The sequence below is a fragment of the Hevea brasiliensis genome, chromosome 7 (genome assembly GCF_030052815.1).
Source record: "Hevea brasiliensis isolate MT/VB/25A 57/8 chromosome 7, ASM3005281v1, whole genome shotgun sequence".
Taxonomy (NCBI): domain Eukaryota; kingdom Viridiplantae; phylum Streptophyta; class Magnoliopsida; order Malpighiales; family Euphorbiaceae; genus Hevea; species Hevea brasiliensis.
In genome coordinates, this window is record NC_079499.1 from 95327257 (window position 1) to 95347336 (window position 20080).

Consider the following 20080-nt stretch of genomic DNA (forward strand, 5'->3'; position numbering starts at 1 on the left):
GGTAAGGAACTAGGAACCTTTAAGTCTAAAACATACCCAATACATTCTAGGTTCAGGACAAGTTTTAAATTTCTAAGCCAATCAGAAAGATTAGGTCCCGTCAACCTATTGTAATCAAGTATGCTCGCAAGGATATTGGATGGTGGTGGTTGTTGTGTGCTCACTATTATCAGAAAAATTAACTGCAAAAAATAACTAGATTAATTAGTAAATGTATCAAGTAATTAACCAAAATGAGTATGGTCTTTTAATCAAAATTTTCCTCCCACTAACTTGGCGAATCCTACACTTCTAAAGTAGGAAACAGAAATCCTAGTTGGATGGATTTCTAGTGGGTGATTGAATTCTTATAGTCTTATTGATCATCCTCAGGCACATCCATTATTGGAATTACAATAAACTATAAGTGAGCAACTCATTTTCCATCACATTTCATGTGAGGCTCAATCATTTATTTAGCCCCTAATGCTCAAAATCTCAAGCACATCCATTATTGATTTATCTTGCATTAGTTAAGTTGATCACATTAAGCCAGTAAACATGCAAATAATTTTAATGTCCTCAGGCACATCCATTATTGGCCACCAACTATTTACATATTTACAACATCTTATGCTTAACAATTATTCTTAAGAAAATCTCTTAAATAAATGCATCACATGCAAGTATTTAAAATTTCTTAAAATAATTACCTTAATGGAAGGCCATGGTATAATTACTTTAATTATACCATTTTTAACTTAATCATTTGTTTGGAAGATTTTGTGATCGACTTAATTACTATTGTGATCTCACTTTGCACATTATCCAATTTGCATGCATATATCATATACTTGCATACATTCATACACATCTCATGCATACATGGATAAACAAATAATATGGTATGATCATGGACTTTCTAAGAGATTCAATTTTGAGCCACCAAGAATTGAATCAGGGCATTCCTAGGTGTATTTCATTCATTCATTTTATAAGAGTTCTGAAGGAGTACATAATCAACCCTTGATCTTGATTTCCTCCCCCTGGTCCCACCAATGCTCTTGACCTCCTTGTTCTTCTTGTAATTTAATTACATTGTCATCCTTGGCATACTAAGGCAAGTTTACAAGAATATGGACTTTAAAGTCCTCAAATAAATGAAATTACAACCTAAATTATTACAACATTTATAATACATGCCACTAAAATAAAATTAATTAATTTACATCCCAAAGAAAAATAAAAGAAATAAATTCAATCACATTGGTATTTTATTGTCCATGATCATCCATCATGTATATTAAAATTTAATAATTAAATAAAATATACATACTAAAAATTAAATTGAATATCACATATTCAACCAAAATTAAATTTGAATCTCATTCAAATAATTTTAAATTTAGAAACTTTTTCCAAATTTAATACCTTGAAAATAATTTTCAAAAAATTAATTGTGACTAAAATTTCTAATTAAATAATTTAATTAGGTATGGGCTTAATTATGGGCCTTAAGATATACAATAATTGCATAATGGGCTCAAAAACCAAGCCCAAAAAATCAACACACCCTTGGGGTGTGTATCTCGCCCAAATCGCCTATGGTGAGCACCCAAACTAGCTTCAAATCAATCCAAATTTGATCGAATCACACAATTAAACCTCATAAACAATTTTAATGGCAAATATAGTAGCTCTGATACCAATTGAAGGAGTGGAAGTATGAATAAAGGGCATTAGAACCTTGAACTTCAAAAATTATTTCTAAGGTTACATGCACCATACCAAGTGTCTTATGATCCTAATCAATTTTCAATGCCCAATTGCATACCAAAACATATTTAAGCATGCATTAAAATTTCATTTGCCATTAAAGATTATGAATTAACATTTAATTCAATTAAACCTAACTAAAAGAGGGATTTTTAGGTACTAACCTCTTGATGCACAATTGAAGCCTCTTAGAATGTTCTTAGGACTCCAAATGTTGTCCCTCTAGTTTGTCACCACAAGAACACACCAAAGTTGCAATGGCAGCCCCTAGATTCGCTTCTCAAGCCTTGTCAACCAATTTTAAGATGGGATTTTGCTTTGTGGAGGTTGTGTGAATGTATTAGGAGTTAGAAACACTTTATAATAATTTTAATTCAAGAGAAATCAAAGTTTGTTCCTTGAATCAATTGAGAAATTGAAGAGAAAAAGAAGAGACCAAGTTGCTGTCCAACTTGAGAGAAAAAGAGAGGAGTGATTTTTCCTTTATAACTTTTCTTTATATACTTAGGTCAAAATCCTCACTAACTCCCTTGCCACATGTTATCACAAGATCTCATCTTGTTATTATTTAATTTAATCTTATAAAGCCAAGTGTCAAGCTCCATTTAAATCATAACATGTGGTCTTCCATCATAGGAAGACAAGTGACAAGATCATATGGTGCCATGTGTCACCATCTCATGGTGCCACATGTCACCATGTGAAAAGACTAATTTGCCCTTGCCTTTTAATTTGAGTTCTCAACCCAAAATTATAATTTCTCCTCTTTAAATCAATTTATATCAAATATAAATTAATTAATTAATTAATCTCTATTAATTAATTTCTAATAATTAAATTTATATTTAATCAAATTAAATATAAATTTAATTTATACTATACATCCAATAACCTAAATTTGGTTTCAAGTCATGCTAGGGACTTTGCAATCTTATTGCAAACCAAACCTCTTTAATTAATTAATTAAACTATTTAATTAATCAATTAAATCACATTTTAAATGGTGATTAGCTTGTGTAGATATGTGACTTACTAGGCTCATTATTTATTGGCAATGAGAAATGATATTAACTCTTAATATCATTAAAACTCTTTCTTACCGTAAATGATTTCTCTAAATCATTTCAGGCATCTCATAGACCATAGTTGACACCTAGCATAGTATGTCATGGCCACCCAATCAGTAATAAGGAATGCCTTAAATGAACCTTTAATCATATGTTGCCATGCACTAGAATCTCTCCGTTATAAAATCCCAATTTGAGCTGGAGTCATGGTTAATGTCAAATCCCATTTGCTATGAACATTATGTTCTCTTTTAATTCCAGTTCTTGATTAATTAGATTTTCTTATCAAAAACTCTTTTCTGACTAAATCTGTCTGTCCTGGCCAGGAACTTGAAATATCAAGAACAATTAAATGAACATAGGATTTTATCTCTATTTACTTAGGGTAACGGATTCCATTTTGATCAACACCTATCTCCATATATAACTAGTAGGAGCCAACACATGCCCATATACCCATACACAATACAAGTATGAAAGCAGTATCAAACTCAAACCACCTATATACGAGATAACTATGTTATCTCAGGTCTAAAGATTATATGCACTGATATGATATATGATAATGCATTGACAAGAGTAAACTCCATGTGCTTGTCATAAGCATCACTGGTTTGGCCTACTTATCAAGTATAAGTGCCTATCATGTTTGTTATGTGGCATGAGACTCACCACTCCATCTTATTTATATCTCATATAAATACTTTGGGAAAAAAAATGATTACAATCTTTCTGGATAAGTCATGTCCTTTGTGAAGTATCCTTGATTGTGAACCAATTTATGATACTTTGTGCTAGAAATACTGTCACTCATATTCTTAACAACTTAAGAATAGAATTTCTAACAAAATATCAATGGACCTTTTCTATTACACATAAATACATTATGTAAATGAAAAAGTAAAATTACCTTTTATTAATAAAATATGTACAAGATACATACAAAATGATATGCTCTATGGCATACTACTAACAGGGTGGAATATATGTCAGCAAAATAATCCACTGCAATATCCGTAATATCAACAAAAGAGTGTCTCCATATGCCCTTTCTGTCTTTTAGGCCATAAATAAAATTGCGCTTCTTTCTCTGAATTACTTTGACATGAAAGAAAGAGGTGTTTCTATCACCAAGGTGAAGCCAATTTTGTCTTACCTTTTGCACCCAATACTGCTCTTCTCTGTTAATTTCAACCACAAGCTCATCCTTAATGTTTTTAATTTTTACCGTATACCATACAATTGAATTTTAACATTTTCTAAATCAGATTGTAATTGATGAATTATGATGTTAGAAATATGAATTCTAGTTTCGTTCCACTTAACAAGAGCATGCGTACATTCCTTCAGTTTTGAGTAAGTCTGATATATACCTGACCCATTGCATTGCATATTCCAGGCCGAAGAGATGACATTGTAAGCTTCTAGCATCCTTGTAACACCCTCCCTGTACCAACTCCGTACATTCTACTGTTTCGGTGACCGGTGTCGGTCCGGACAGCTAGAACGTCCGGAAAAATATTTAAACTAAAGTCGGAAATCATAATTAACTCAAATATTAATAAGAAAAATTTAGTAAAAATTTTAGGAATAAAATACAACCGAGTTAAGCAGAGGTGCCCAAGCGATGGGTAACTGAGAGGAAGTTAAGCTTCGCAACGAGTAGCTGTAGACCAGGGGAAAAAATTATAAAATAATTTTTTGGACTCCAGAGAAAGATTACTGAGGTTCCCATGGCATTAGAATGCCAAGAAAATACCTAGAAAAATTTTTCAATCTGTGAGACAATTTTGACCGTTAAGCCAAACGGAGGGCATTTTGGTCATTTCGCCCAGAGGTGATTTTTGGCCAACTTGTCCAGTTGAGTAAATAATTAATATGACATAAAATATGAAGAAACATTACTAGAAATTAAATTGAAAATGAGTAGTGGAGGAAAGGAAAGAAAATGAGGAAAAAGCTTATTTATGACATCATGGTGATGTCATTAAGAAAATTTTGACCAATCACAATTAAGCCATCAATTGACTAACTAATAAAAAGACTAAATGAAGACTAAATAACCAAAAATTGCAGCAGCCACCCCCCTTCCTCATGCAGCCGAAACCCTAGTCCCATAGCCACCCTCCATTAAAGCTTTTTCAAGCTTTAGATTTCCATCATTTCCACCATATTTCCCTAACCCCTTTCATTAAACCTTGACCATATCACTTGGGGAAGCTTTTGGCAGCCAAGAAGAAGAAGGAAAGTGAAGTTTTGAGCTTGAGAAAAATCTCCCTACAAGAGGTTAGTGCATGTATGTAGTTAAAACTCATTAATTCCATGATTGAGGCTTGTAATGGATGAGAAATTGTGAAATAAATGAAACAAATTCATGTGTATGTCCACCAAAGAATTCGGCAGCCCTAATAGAGGAATGGTTTTGATTGTTTTAATGGACTTAAAGTGAGCTAGAAATGGTGTTTAAGGTGTGAATATGCATGGATGTTGAGTTAGGGTGCTAATTGAGGTTTATGGGTAAATGGCATTGGACATTAGGGTTTTGAGAAGAAAAAAATTGACTTGGCTTATTAAACTGTTAAAGAACAATCTAATGGTCAATAAGTGACCATTTGAGGTATGTTGACCACAATTTGGACTGAAAAATGGTATGGCAAAGTCAAGGTGTAAGCTGCCCTAGGACAGCAGCAAATGGACTGAAATTTCAGTCCAATTACAAAGCCATAACTTTGGCTGTGTTAGTCCAATTGGTGTTTGGCCAATTGGACATGAAACTAGGCTTATAATGGCACATTTTTGCTGAAGAAACCATGCCCAAAAGACCAAAGCAAGAGGACCAAAACTTGGCCCCAATCCGGATACCCTGCAACTGATTCTGCAGAATTGACCAAATGAACAGTAACTGTTCATTTGGCCATAACTCACTGTAGATATGGTCAATTGACCTGAAATTTTTACAGAAACAAGTTAAGACATAGACAAACAACTTTCATGAAGGAACCTACCCCAAATTATGGCCAGAACCTAACCCAAATGGCAGTGGCAGTCACTGTTCATGTTACTGTAGATATGGTAATTTCTGCAGATTGGCAATCCGGCCAGCTTGGGTTTTTGGGCCATATCTGGAGCTACAAAACTCCAAATGGAGTGATTCAAAAAAGGAAATTCAACTAGACAAAATAAGGAACAACTTTCATATTTGCCATTTCTTCAAATTTCAACTGTAACAGTGTGCAATAGAGCAGTAAACTTATGCTCCAAAACTGAAATTTTCTGCCCTCTTGGTTTTAAGTTAGAAATGGAAATGGCAATCAATTCCAACAAGTTTTAAATACAAAATGTGGTATGTTTGGGGTGTTAAAACCAATACACCTATTTTCTATCCAAAAGTCAACATTTTTGTTGACCAATGAGGTGAATAGTGACACCAAAACTTGAAATGCACAAATTGAAGAATTTAAAAGTTTCAAATGCCCTAGTATACCTAACAAGATTGGTTTGGATAGTTTGGCATGCCAATAGGGTTAGCAAGATCGCACATGGCAATATGCCGTTCGTGATTTCATAGCTTTTAGCCATTCGACTTTGCATTGAGATTTGGCCTTGTGCTCGAAATTATTCTACCTTGGTAGTTTAGCTTTTGCCTGCCGGGAGATGCATATGTGACCAATGGTGTGACGGCCCGGCGTACTAGATACCCGGTGCGGTTTATTATCCATCCGATGTCTAGTGTAGGTTACTTGGGCAACCAAATGAATGAAAGTGAACAAAGTTACTGAATTAATGTATATATAACCATACTAAACAAATGAATCATACACATTCACTATATACTTATTTTCTTGCTATTTTGTTTTATTTTATTATTGCACCACTAAGCATTATTGCTTAGCGCGTTGCTTTTGCCACGCGTAGGTACTGGAGATACAGATCGTGAGCCCGATGAAACCGCAGAGGGGTGAGTCCATCCTGCGATTTACGCATGTCCGTGTCACCTCGTCACCTGCAGTGCATTGGTAGGGCACTAGATGTCATTTTGTCATTTTGTAATTAATTTTTATTTTCTCATATATATTTGGGATTTATGTAATGTATTTTGAGGTTCATGTAAATAATAAAGATTTATGGTTATGTATGGAAGTAATTTGAGTATTTAATTGTTGTTTATATATGAGAACCCTGAGAAAGGGATGTTTGAGAAATGAAAAGGTCGTTGAGACACAAATTGAAAAATTGTTGAGATCTTGATATTGAGTTTAGTGATGATATTGGAGTTGAGAATGAATAAATTTGTTATTGGAAGTGTTTTTAACAGTTCAAGAAGCTTTTCTCCATTTTTAGCCGATTTTCTATAAAATTTCGGAACCTCAAATAAATAAAAATTTTGCTAAATGGCTTAAATAAAGTATGTTTCATAAATTATATCCAAAAGCATGATATAAATTAATTAAGGTATATTAGAGTGTGCCAGACACATGGTGGCATTACTTACTCGGTATCTTGTGCTGTAAGGGTGTCACAATCCTGGTCCATCTCTTATCAAAATAAAATTGATGTTTAGCCTCGGGAAAGGATGGGTCCATATCAATAAGGATAGGACGGTGGTCAGACCCCTTGTCCTGTAAATGATGAACCATAATGTGCTACTAATGAAAGAGCAGAGCAGTAGTTGCATAACCCTTGTTAATTCTTTCTTTAATGTGATTGTTCCCATGACACATGTTATTCCATATGTAAGAAGGACCAACAAAACCCAAGTCAATTAAAGAAAAGGCATTCATTGTGACACCCCTTACCCGTGTACAGAATATCCGAGTAAGCAATGTCACACGGTGTATCGGCACACTCTATTTTACCTTAATCAATTTTTATCATAGTTTTGAATATAGTTTATGAAATATAATTTATTTAAGCCATTTATCGAAATTATTATTTATTTGAGGTTCCGAAAATTTTAAAGAAAATCCAGCAGAGTACCGGCTAAAAATGGAGAAAATAGTTCTTCGGAACCTGTGAAAAACACTTTCAATATTCGTATCTCATCACTCTCAAACTCCAATATCAAAATCTCAACATTTTCAATTTCATTTCTCAATCATTCATCTAATGTGATAATCAAGTACAATTCACAGATAGATATTCACATTTTCCATTCACCAACACAATTTTCATTATTTAAATGAACATCAAAATACATTACATAAATCCAAATACATATAAGAAAATAAAAAAAAAATTAGTTACAAAATACCAAAATGAAACCTAGTGCCCTACCAATGCACTGTGGAGGGTGAGGTGATACGGACACAATGCAGAGTCACAGGATGGACTCACCCATGGCTCACGATCAGATTCTCGAACTTTCGCGTGGCAAAGCAACGCGCTAAGCAATGATGCTTAGTGGTGCAATAATAAAATAAAAGAAAATAGCAGAAAATAAATATGTATTGAATGTATATGTCTTATTTGTTTTGTATTTGTTATATTCATTTATTTCTTTAACTTTGTCCATTTTCATTCATTTGGTTGCCCAAGTAACCTATCTTTGGGCATTTGGGATAAACGGGTAAATTGGCACTGGTATCAAGTACCTTGGTCACACCATCGGTCACATATGTATCTCCCTGTAGTAATGAAGCGACTAACAATTGTAAATAATATTAGGCACGAGGCCAAGTCTCAACACAATATCAAAATGGCTAAAAGCCATAAAATCACAGAATGGCATAATGTCATGTGCGATCGCTACCTATTGGCATGCCAAACTATCCAAACCAATCTTGTTAGGTATACTAGGGCATTTGATACTTTAAAATTCTTCAATTTGTGAATTTCAAGTTTTGGTGTTACTATTCACTTCATTAGTCAATAAAAATGTTGACTTTTGAATAGAAAATAGGTGTATTGGTTTTAACACTCCCAATGTACCACATTTTGCATTTAAAACTTGTTGGAATTAATCACCAAATCCATTTCCAAACTTAGCACTAAGGGGCAGAATTTTCGCTTTTGTACCATAAATTTACTATTCCATTAGGGATGGAAATTTGAGGAAATGGTAAACATGAAAGTTGTTTCTTATTTTGTCTAGTTTAATTTTTTTGAATCACTCCATTTGGAGTTTTGTAGCTCAAATATGGTCCAAAACCACGGGGCCAGCTGGATTGGAAAGCGCAGAATTTACCAAATCTACAATCTGATGAGAAACGGGGATACAAAGACAATGAACAAAGATCGAGTGCCTTGTTGGACAGGTTCTAGTCATAATTTGGGGTAGGTTTCTTCATGAAAGTTTTTTTTCTATATCTTATCTTGTTGCTGTAAAAATTTCAGGTCAAATGGACCATTTTACAGTGAGTTATGGCCAAATGAATACTGTTCATTTGGTCATTCTCTGCTTAGGTATCCGGATTGGGGCCAACTTTTGGTCCACTTGCTTTGGTCTTTTGGGCATGGTTTCTTCAGAAAAATTGTGCCATTATATGTCTAGTTTCATGTCCAATTGGCCAAACACCAATTGAACCTACACAGCCAAAGATATGGCAATCCAAATAGGCTGGACTCCCAAATCCTTGCTGCAGACTCACTAGTCACCCACCAATTCGATTTGTATTACTCTAAATCTCTTGAAATTATGGTCAACTTACCTCAAATGGTCACTAATTGACCATTATAATGTTTACTTACCACTTCATAAGCCAAATCTAAATTTCACTCCCAAACCCTAGCTCAAATTCAAGGTTCACACCACACACCTTAGTTAACTCTTTCATTCCTTATATATATATATATATATATATATATATATATATATATATATATATATATACACACTTTAAACATAATCTCTAATTCATTCTAAGTCCATTAAAACAATCAAATTCATTCCTTCCTTAGGGCTGCCAAAATTCATGGTATACATACACATGAGTTTTAGTCCATTTAATTTACAATTTCATACCAAATTCAAGTCCCTAACATGGAAATAAAGAAATATTTGCATAAGTAAGCACTAACCTCTTGTAGGGCAGAATTTTCCAAACTTAAACTTTACTTTCTTTCCTTTTCTAGGCTGCCAAATACTTTCCCAAGAGGTATGGACAAGCTTTAATGAAAGGTGTCTAGGGTTTAGTAGTGGAAATTCATGAGAAATGGAAGTAGTGAAAGAAAATTTTTATGGAGGGAGTGGAAGAGAGGGTCACGGCTTTGGAAGAAGAAGAAACCAGAAAATGGTTTCTTAATTTGTCATTTTTCCCTTTTTAAATAATTTTTGTTGTGTTGTTGAATGGTGATTAGTGGAGGGCATTTAAATGACATCATAGTGATGTCATAATTAAGGATTTAAGTCTTTTTCTTTTTCTTTCTTTTCTATTCATTTTTAATTTAATTTTTAGCAATATTTATTCATATTTTAGATCATAATAATTATTTACTTAACTGGACAAGTCGGCTAAAATCGCCTCTGGCGAAATGACCAAAATGCCCTCCGCTTGGCTTAACGGGTCAAAATTGAAAAATTTTTCTAAATATTTTCTTGGCATTCTAATGCCATAGGGACCTCAATGACCCTTCTCTGAGTCCCAAAAATTATTTTATGAATTTTTCTCCTGTCTAGGCTCTTAGTAATGCAGAACCGCAACTTCTGGCCATTTAACTTGGTTGTATTTTATTTCTAAAATTTTTCTAAATTTTTCTTATTAATATTTGAGTTAATTATGGTTCCTCACTTTAGTTTAAATATTTTTCCGAACGCTCTACTGCCCCGACGACACCGGTCACACCAATAAATAAATGTGAATGGTTTCATTGAGGGTGTTACATTCATCCAATTTTGAAAATGGACTGTCTGATGATTTCTTACTCTCTCCCCACCTTATTTCTCATGAGGGTATAGGAGAGAGTTGAAATCACTAGCAAATAATGCCACCCTATTAATATTCTGCTTATAGTTTATTAAATAGATAAACTGCTCATTCCTTTCTCCCTCATCTGCACTAAGATAACAAAAGAGTAAATCCCATTCCATTTGTAAACTTTGGTCCTAAAACCTTACATGAATGAAGAAGGATTTAGAATTTACAATGAGCATCATACAATCATCCTTCAAACCTAAAAAGAGACCACTCGATAGGCCTATAGGATTTACTAGGAACATATTGTGAAAGCCACAACTAAGCATTTTCTTCCTAACCACTTCTTCCTTATTCTTTGTTTCCATGAGGAAGACCATGCCTGGGAATGGGTTCGGCACAACCCTTTTAAGTGGTGAATTGTCAAGGAGTTCCCCACACCCTGACAATTCAAGCACAAGAACTTCATTGATCCACCTGGGGCTATTTTTAGCTGGCCTCCTCCACCAATTCAGGGGATGCAACACCATAACATGGTTTTTTAGAAGATACAAGTTCAGCAGTTCCCTTTCTGCTCCTCTTCACCAGAAGGCGATTCTCTATTCCATGTTCCTCTTTTCCTCTGCTAGCATCATTAGCTTCCAACTCTGTAATTACCACTCTATAATCATTGTGATTTTGCTGTTTGGCTAGCTTCTCCCATTTGAACCTCAATGGTTGTTCAGTTTCAGGTGCTCTTAGAGATAGATCCTTGGCAGTAATTGTGTTAGTGGATTTCGGTGGAAATAACTCTGCTGTAATATGTATTAAGTCATCCAAAGGTATGAGAGCCTCAGGCCTAAGAGACTTGTCATTTGGTATAGCTATGGGTTGGCAATTTTTGGATATGGTTTACTTCCTTCGAGGCCAGCTATTAATTTGGGTATCTTTTGGGTTGGGCTTTGGTGGTAAGATGGCTTTAGTTGTTTAGTTATGGCCCGATTCAAAAGGTGGTTTGGTTTTAAAGGAGAAAAGCTCTTGATGGTCTTAGGGATGTTGTGAGGCTAGCCCATTGGGGTTTGGTACCTCTTGGGGAAAAAGGCACTTCTCTTTACCAGTGAAAAAAAAAGGAGCTGTTGTCAAAGGTAATGGAGGGTGAGTTCTATTCACACTCTGGGAATTGGGTTTTCCTTGAGCCTTGAGTTGTCAGGACATTAAAAGTTATAGTTTGGAAGTGATCCACCAAATAGGGATATTTCTTAAAGAAGGCAATAGTGTTGACATGATGAATTCCCAAAATAGCTAGGAATTCCTAGAAGAACGCTGACATTTCATCTCGAGGAATGGGCTCTGACCGAAAGATGATATGAGGACCAGGTTTTGGCACATTCTCCCAAGATTTATCAAAAATAGTATAGTTTGGAGCTTCCTTGCTTTTGCTAAATCCCTCCATCATTGATTTGCTTGAAGAGGTAAAAACATCATTTTTACTTGTACTATGTAAATGTCCAGTGGTAAGGATGGTTGCATTTTGGCCATCTTGATTTCTTGGTTCTTAGTTTGGATGAGGGGTGTCTTTTATGAGAAGGCTAATGGAGACATTGGTGGCTATTGGTTGACTGGTTGGTGTATGAGTAATGGACGAATGTGTCTGTTGTGCTATGAAACTTGTTTTGGGTTCTGGGTTTAGGATAATTTCAGTTTGGGATATTGTCTTTACAGGTTTGTGGTTCAAGGAGTTGGCTTTAAGGCAAGAACCATATCCAGATTTTGGGTTAGAGGTATTTCCAGCAAGAAGTTGGGGTTTAGGATTTGGACAATTCTTCATCAAATGCCCTATGATGCCACAACCATAGCAAATGTCGGGAAGTTTTTCAAATTTGAAATGGACCCAGTGCTTACTACTATCTCTTTTTTGATTTTGAAACCCCATAGGAAAGGGTTTGTGCAGAGGTATTGAAACCCGAATTCGTAGCATGTCCAAATATCCCAGGTTGCCTTCATGAGTGAAATCTGCTTCTTGTTACTTACCAATGAGCTCACCAATGATCCTAGCATTTTATATGTTAATTTGGTTTGGTGGAAGGCCATATATCTGGATCCAAAAAGTGGAGTGTGAAAGTGATTTCTTCCAGGAACTGATCTGGCAGCCATTCCCTTATGGACGAAAGCTAATTCTATACTGACCAAGGCCTATTGTCAAGCACATATCTTGCATCCACCTCATGTTCAAAAGAGAAAAAGAAGATATTGTTTCTTTTTGCAGTTACTCGGAACCCCTTCTAGTATCCCAAGACTTGGACAAGGCTGCCTTAATAGTGTTAATACTAATGGCTTTTTCTTTGATAAGTTTCCCCACCAACAATCATTTTTGTTCTTGACTATCTTTGCCTGAATCGGTGGTTAATTAAATAACTGTGTCAGTGCAGTTAAGGCTCATAGCCTTGTTGATAATCTCATTTACATTATCTTCAAAATCTGACATCTTGGTAAGTGAAGAAAAGAACAGGTATGAGGGTAGGTGGAGAATAAGGCTAGAGCAGTGTGGTGGGTAAGGGGTAGGATAGAGAGAGAAGGCAAGTAATTTGGTGGTTAGAAGAAGTAATGGATGAAGGTTGATGGTAGCCAATAAGGTTGAGCGGTGTAGGATCGGTAGACTCGAAGCCACCAGACTTGATTCACGCTGAACCAAAGATAGGGCCACACCCAAAGAGAAAAACCACAAACAGCAGAGCGAAGAAATTCTATTATCCAAACTGTTGGGCCTAATAAACAACAACATTTTTATTATTATTTTTCCCCTCATTTAATTAACTTTTGAAACGTGGAGTGTCAATAATTTGATGTTTATTTGTGCGGAGATTTTTTTGTATGATAAATTATTATTTAATTTTTATATTTGAATAAAATTAATTATTTAATTTTTATATTTTAAAATATATATTATTTAATTTTTATATTTTTTTTTAATTAAATTATTTATTTTATTTATTTTTTTTTAATTAATATTAATCAACATATTATTTAATTTCTCTATTTTATTGAAATTAATTAGTTAGTTTTTATAATTTGATTCAATTAAATATTTAATTTCATAATTATTTTTTATATCTAAACAACGTTAATTCTATCATACTTATTTATTTTTTATCCTCTCTTATATCTCTCTCGATATTTTTTTTCCTCTATACTTACACTCTTCTACTCTTCATTCTCTCTTTGTTTTTATTTATAGATAAAAATAATACAAGCTGTCTACACACAAAAAAAATAATTAATTTCTTTAAATTTTTAAATAATTAAAAAAAATTATTTTTCAGTATAAAAAATATAAAAATGATATTTAGAAATTGTAAATTTTTTAAAAAATATAAATTCTGATTTAATCTATACATGGTAAAATTTTTATTTTTATCAAAGAATATATTTTTCAAAATATATAAACTAACTAATTAGTTTCATTAAATAGAATAACTAAATAGTAATATTTTTCAAAATTTATGGATTAATTAATTAGTTTCCTTAAAATAGAGGTATTAAGTAATAATTTGAATAGTATGAATAACAAAAAATTTAACGAAGGAACTAAATAATTTAACGGAAGTAAAATACATGGATTTAACACATGAATTAAATAGTTAATTTTTTTAAAATATAAAGACTAAATAATAAATTTTATTTTTTTAATCAATAATACAAAGATATTTTAAAATAAGGGAATACAGAGATTTTTTAAGATTAGGGAAAGAGTGATAAAATATGGAAACCTCTTCAATCTATTAACTTAGCATAGAGTTTTGAAATTTTGAGTTAAAATCTTCAAAAAAAAAAAAAATCTTACCTTTCTTAAAACTTTCCCCTCAAACAAATCTATTACTTTGAAAACCATACTCCACTTTCAAAAATTTCATCCAAACATATATAGTGTAAGTGGAAAAATAAAGAGCTGGAAAGAGATATACTTGACTCACCATTATGAGTCCCTTGATAATTTCATCTGTATAATAATGCTGCTGTGATTCTTGCAAAGAAAGCAGGTGGCTGATAATTGTATTTCCACTCCTATCATTTCTTTGTCCATCAATAAGACCTTGCAACAACACATCAGTTCTTTTACAAAGTACCTTTAATTTGTTCAGAAAACCTTGATAATCAATCCACTGTAAAAATGGCAAGAAATCTCCCGGATATGAAACATCTGCAAATTTGAAAATCTCTTTTATAATTTCCCTGAACTGCCTCGACTATTCAGTTTCACAATACTGCTTCCCTGTAACCATGCGCGTGATCGTGTTAAAAGTTAGCTCTGAAAACATTGACCTTAACTCCACCTTGGCAAAATCTTTCCTCGAAACTTGATAGAGTTTATTCAGAAAAATCTTCATTTCATGTCGTCGAATGCCTAAAAACTTTTTCAGGCGATTGGACGAGAAGATTTCAACAGTGCTTAGGCGGCGTAGGTTGCGCCAGTGTTCACCATATGAGGCGCTTGCAAGGGTAGTATTGTTGTAGTTTAGATAGTTTCCCACAGTTAAAGGAGGGCGAATGGCAAGTACAATATCATTTTTAGTGAAGCATTCTTCCACTGCAAAGGGTGATGACACAACGATCGCAAAGCAAGATCCAAGTCTGAGAGAGATGATTGGACCATATTTTTGTGAAAGATTGTGAAGGGATTTATGGAGGGATTGACTGAGAATATGGAGATGGCCTAAAATTGGAAGACCAGGTGGGCTTGGTGGGAGTTTTTTGGTGCCGTGCTCTTGCTTTAAACCAAAACCTGAAAGCAAGAAGCGGAAATAGAACCAATAATGCCGAACAAAGTAAGGCATCTTCCATGCTTTTAGCTCGTTGTAAAAATTTCTGATGCAGTTTGATGCCAGGAGAAGTTGCTGGCATATTAATTATATAGTGACGCAGTGCGAATATCAAGCTTGGACTAAGCAGTGTTTTAGCCAAGATGTGTCCAATTTTGTAAAAAGTGGAAGACCACCAATCTTTCACGAGTTTATTTCTTAATTCTATTTTAATTAAAACTCTTATTTCTATTTTAGCATTTTAATTTCTTTTAATTAAAATATATTCTATGTTAACTTAGAACTGATTTTGCAATTTAAATTTTATTTAGATTAGAATTTTTTAATTTATTTTTACTTAATTTAGCTATAAACTAGCCTATTTTATTTTATCTCTAAATTTCGAATTTTTATTAAAATTTAAATATTAAATTAGATATTATTTATCTTCGAGAGTTTGAGCATTGCATGCTACATCATATAGAGACAATTACACGGCATATCTTGCACGACAGTGATTCCATGTACAATCCTACTGTGCTTGCTCATGTGTTAAATATTCATTATCTTGTCATTTTATGTATTCATCGTATATGGAATCACAATATCACTCTCTTTCTTTTGCATTATTGTCCTTTTGAAGATAAATAATAATTAAAAAAATTATCTGAAATTACACGTAATTATTAATAATTTTAATTTATATATTTAATTTTTTAATTTTAATATATAAAAATAAAATGATATTTTAAATTTATGGTTAATTATTTCATATTTTATTTTTATTTATATTAAACTTTTTATATTACAAATTTTTAATGAAAATTTTATAATATTATTAAAACAATAAAAATATTAATAAAAATAAAAATATATATATATATGGTAAGAGAATAGAAATATAAATTAAAGATATAAAATAATTTAAAATTTGTTTAATCATATTATTTTTGTCATTTTAAAATATTAAATTTTTTTATATTTTTTTAATATATTAAAATTATGATATATTCTAATATTATCATTATTCAATAATATTAATATTATTCTATAAAATGGCTAATCATTGCAAAGCACAAAGATAGTTAAAAAAAATAAAAATAAAAAATATATTTTTCTTATTTTAATTTTTGTTTTTTATTTCCATAAAATTCATAATGATTAAATTATGTTTACATTTCATTTGTTTTAAAGTGTCTAAGAAAAATAGATCTTAAAATCTCTAATATAATGTCTAAGAAATATTTCGAATTTTTGCTTTTTTTTTCTCTTTAATTTCTATCTAATACTAATTGTGCATTTCATTGCTTCATAACCAAAATAACATCAAAATCTAATCATTTTAATTTCTCAAATTTCTATAGTTCCAAAGTAAAAATAAAGCTGAATATATTTTGTTGTGAGTTTCTTAAAAAAATTGTAAGTAATAATGAAAAAATTTATAAAGATTTTCATGATACCATAATTATAGTCATTATCATTTTATAAGGTATTGTTGAAAAATAAGTAGTGTATAAATGTATCAATTTCAATAAATAATGATAAATTCAATTTAAACTTACTATAATTAAGTCTAAATTGAAGATATATAGAGAAAATCTACTACATTCAGGTGAAAAATTATTTAAATAAATTAATTAATAGAAAAATTTGAATGATAATTAATAATACTGTTTTATTGCTCAGGTGCCATATATAATTTAACATGGTAATTAATTATTATTATTATTATTATTATTATTATTATTATTATTATTATTATTATTATTATTATTATTATTATAGTGACATAATTTAATATGTATTTTTCTATTATATTTCCATAATCATATTATAAAATCTTGTTATTGATAAAATTTTTTATTAATTATAATTTTACTTCATGTGTTAATAAATAAATAAATTAATGCCAATCAGGGGATAGTTTGATTGGTTTTCCTTTATCTTTAAGATATAAGAAGTATGGAGGTCTTGAGTTCGAGGCTCTTCAATTACTTATTCTAAGATCATTTACCTTTATGGTCCATTGGCATCCATTGAATCTAAAAATAAATAAGTTGATCCTTTATCTTTCTTATTTCCTCCTTCCTCCTTTTATTTTTTTTATATTCTCTTTGAGTGGCCACTAGTGATTGTTTTCACCAGTGGCAACTCCTCCTTTTTTTTCTTACTTTTTTTTATTTTTTTCAATAATTCTCAAATATGTGTTTTTTTTTAGAATGGATTATGAGCATATATTGTTAGTTCTTTCATTGTTGATAGATCTTAAGTGAATAAATCATCATATTTATCCTTATTGGTAGATCTAAATATATGTATTATGTTTTGCCTCTCTAATGGAGTTATTCCTCTTTATTTGTGTGTTTATGGGCCATTTATTTTGCTTTTTAGATAAAAATGCTCTATGAGATACATATCTTTTCTTCGATAGGGGATCTAAATTTGGAAGTTAACTGATAAGACTTGTAAAAAAAACATTTAGTGGAAGAGTAGAGCGTGTAACTTGTCTATTGGCCAACCAACATACTCTATCAACAGATCTTTCAAAATCTTTATATTATTTTTCGTATAACTAGTTAATTTCATTTATACAAACTATAATATGTTGATTTTTACTTATTTTTGTATTCTTCTTCCAATTATTGAAATATTTAATTCCTTGTTCATTAAAAAATAAATAAGTTGATAAATAATTTTTTTTAATTATTTTTTAAATTATTTGACATATACTAAAAAAAAACAAAGTAAAAAAAAGGTGCATTGTGGCAGATTTTTGAAATAAATTATTAGAATTCTTAGATTTTAAATATAAGAATGTTGTTAAAATTAAATGTTTAAATGTTGATATAGTCTAGGTCCAAAGAACCAAGTTCGGTGAGTTCAGGTTAATCAAACCTAATTTCTAATCTCATTCAAGATCAGAACCAAAGTAGCAAGGTCGGCTAAAAGGCGATCTCTAAAGGGTGATCTCTGACAAAAAGGCCATTTCTATAAAGGTCGGATTAAGGAACATTGAGAAGTAAACATCCTTAGAGATCGTAATAGCTAGAGATCATGACGGAGGTCACAATTGAGATCAAGCACACAAATCAACATGCATGACATTATATGCAAATAAGGAAAAGGGAGAAGATCCCGTCGGGATTTAGGGTGATTACCATTCATCACTATATAAATAGGTTCAAAATATGATATAAGGTACATTTTGAAAAAACTCTAAAAACTAATTTGTATTCTATTATTTTCTGAAAAGAATTTCATTACTGACTTGAGCGTCGGAGTGGCTATTGGATAGCCATTGGACTTCACTTTCCTTTTTGGTTTCAGGCCACCCAGGATACAAGCATCGATTACCAACCAGGGACCAAGAAATCCACAAAAACATCAAATGTTATAAATAATTTTTTAATAAATAAAAAACACACACGAAGTTCTCATCCAATTCGTGAGGATTACATATTTTCATCATGATTTTAACTACAAAAGCATCATCATCATCATTATTATTATTGATCAATCCTAGTTTATTATATATATATATAGTTTTTATTTGGGTAATTTTACTGTTTTGTTTGCAAGTAAAATTTTAATTTCTTTTTTTTTTTTTTAAGTTTAAAAGTTAATCCTATAAAAAAATCGTATGTAATTGAGTCCCCTTCAAACGCCAAGTTCATCTACTACCATGAAGCCTAAATATAAATAGCAAGAGGAGTCAGGATAGAGTTTCTTTATGTCATTAACTCCATATTCATGTACAACTCTACATGAACAATAAAAAAATCTTGAAGATTCACATCCTAATCTTATCTTGACATAGTATAGTTTAAATAAGGAACACACTCTGCACATAAAATGAAATTGAGAGAAAATTCTTTACTAGATTTTTATTGATTAAAAACGAAGCCATGTTTTATTTTGGGTAAGTAGGTTAAAGAAGTAGAACTTCTTGGGAAGTATAAAAAATGGTCTTACTTGGTTTGTAATATCAAACCATCTTTCCAGGAAGTAACTATTCTACTTTCCTTGTACAAGGGAAATAACTTATCTAAGTGAGACTTGGTAAATTGCACCTCTCTAGTTAAGTATAATATAATTTACAAATTTTTCATTTAATGTGTTACATTTTAAATTATTTTATGGGCATTATTGTTGTCTTTTGCAATGTAAAAGCAAACTATTCCATGAGAAGTTAATTTATATACCAAACACATTTATACCATACTTCCTAGAAAATAACTTCCTTAAAAGTGTACTTTCTAAGAAGTAGAGAATTTTGAACCAATGAAGGCTTAAAACTTAATGACATGAGATTTAGGGGTTTCCATATACAGTAGACTCGTAAACTAACTAGGAAAATATAAATACTAACCGAAATGGGAAATTTTGTTACACCGAAAATAGAAATATGTAATATATATATAAATGGGAAGAAAAGGAGAATATTGAGATTGCAAAAAATACTCTTAACCGTTATATTTTTTACAATATTACAAATTTTAATGCTACTCAAATATTTATCTATCCATATAAATATAATTGATTGAAAAATATATATTATTAATCGTTGAAATAATAAGATGGAAAAAAATAAAAGCTTTTCTTTCACTATAATTCTACCATTACTTAGAATGTA

General features: G+C 31.6%; 1 pseudogene; it reads right to left on the reverse strand.

Annotated features, from left to right (window-relative positions):
* Window positions 1–15529, reverse strand: part of LOC110643430 (cytochrome P450 81Q32-like) — a 35063-nt pseudogene extending 19534 nt beyond the window's left edge.
* Window positions 15530–20080: the final 4551 nt, after the last annotated feature.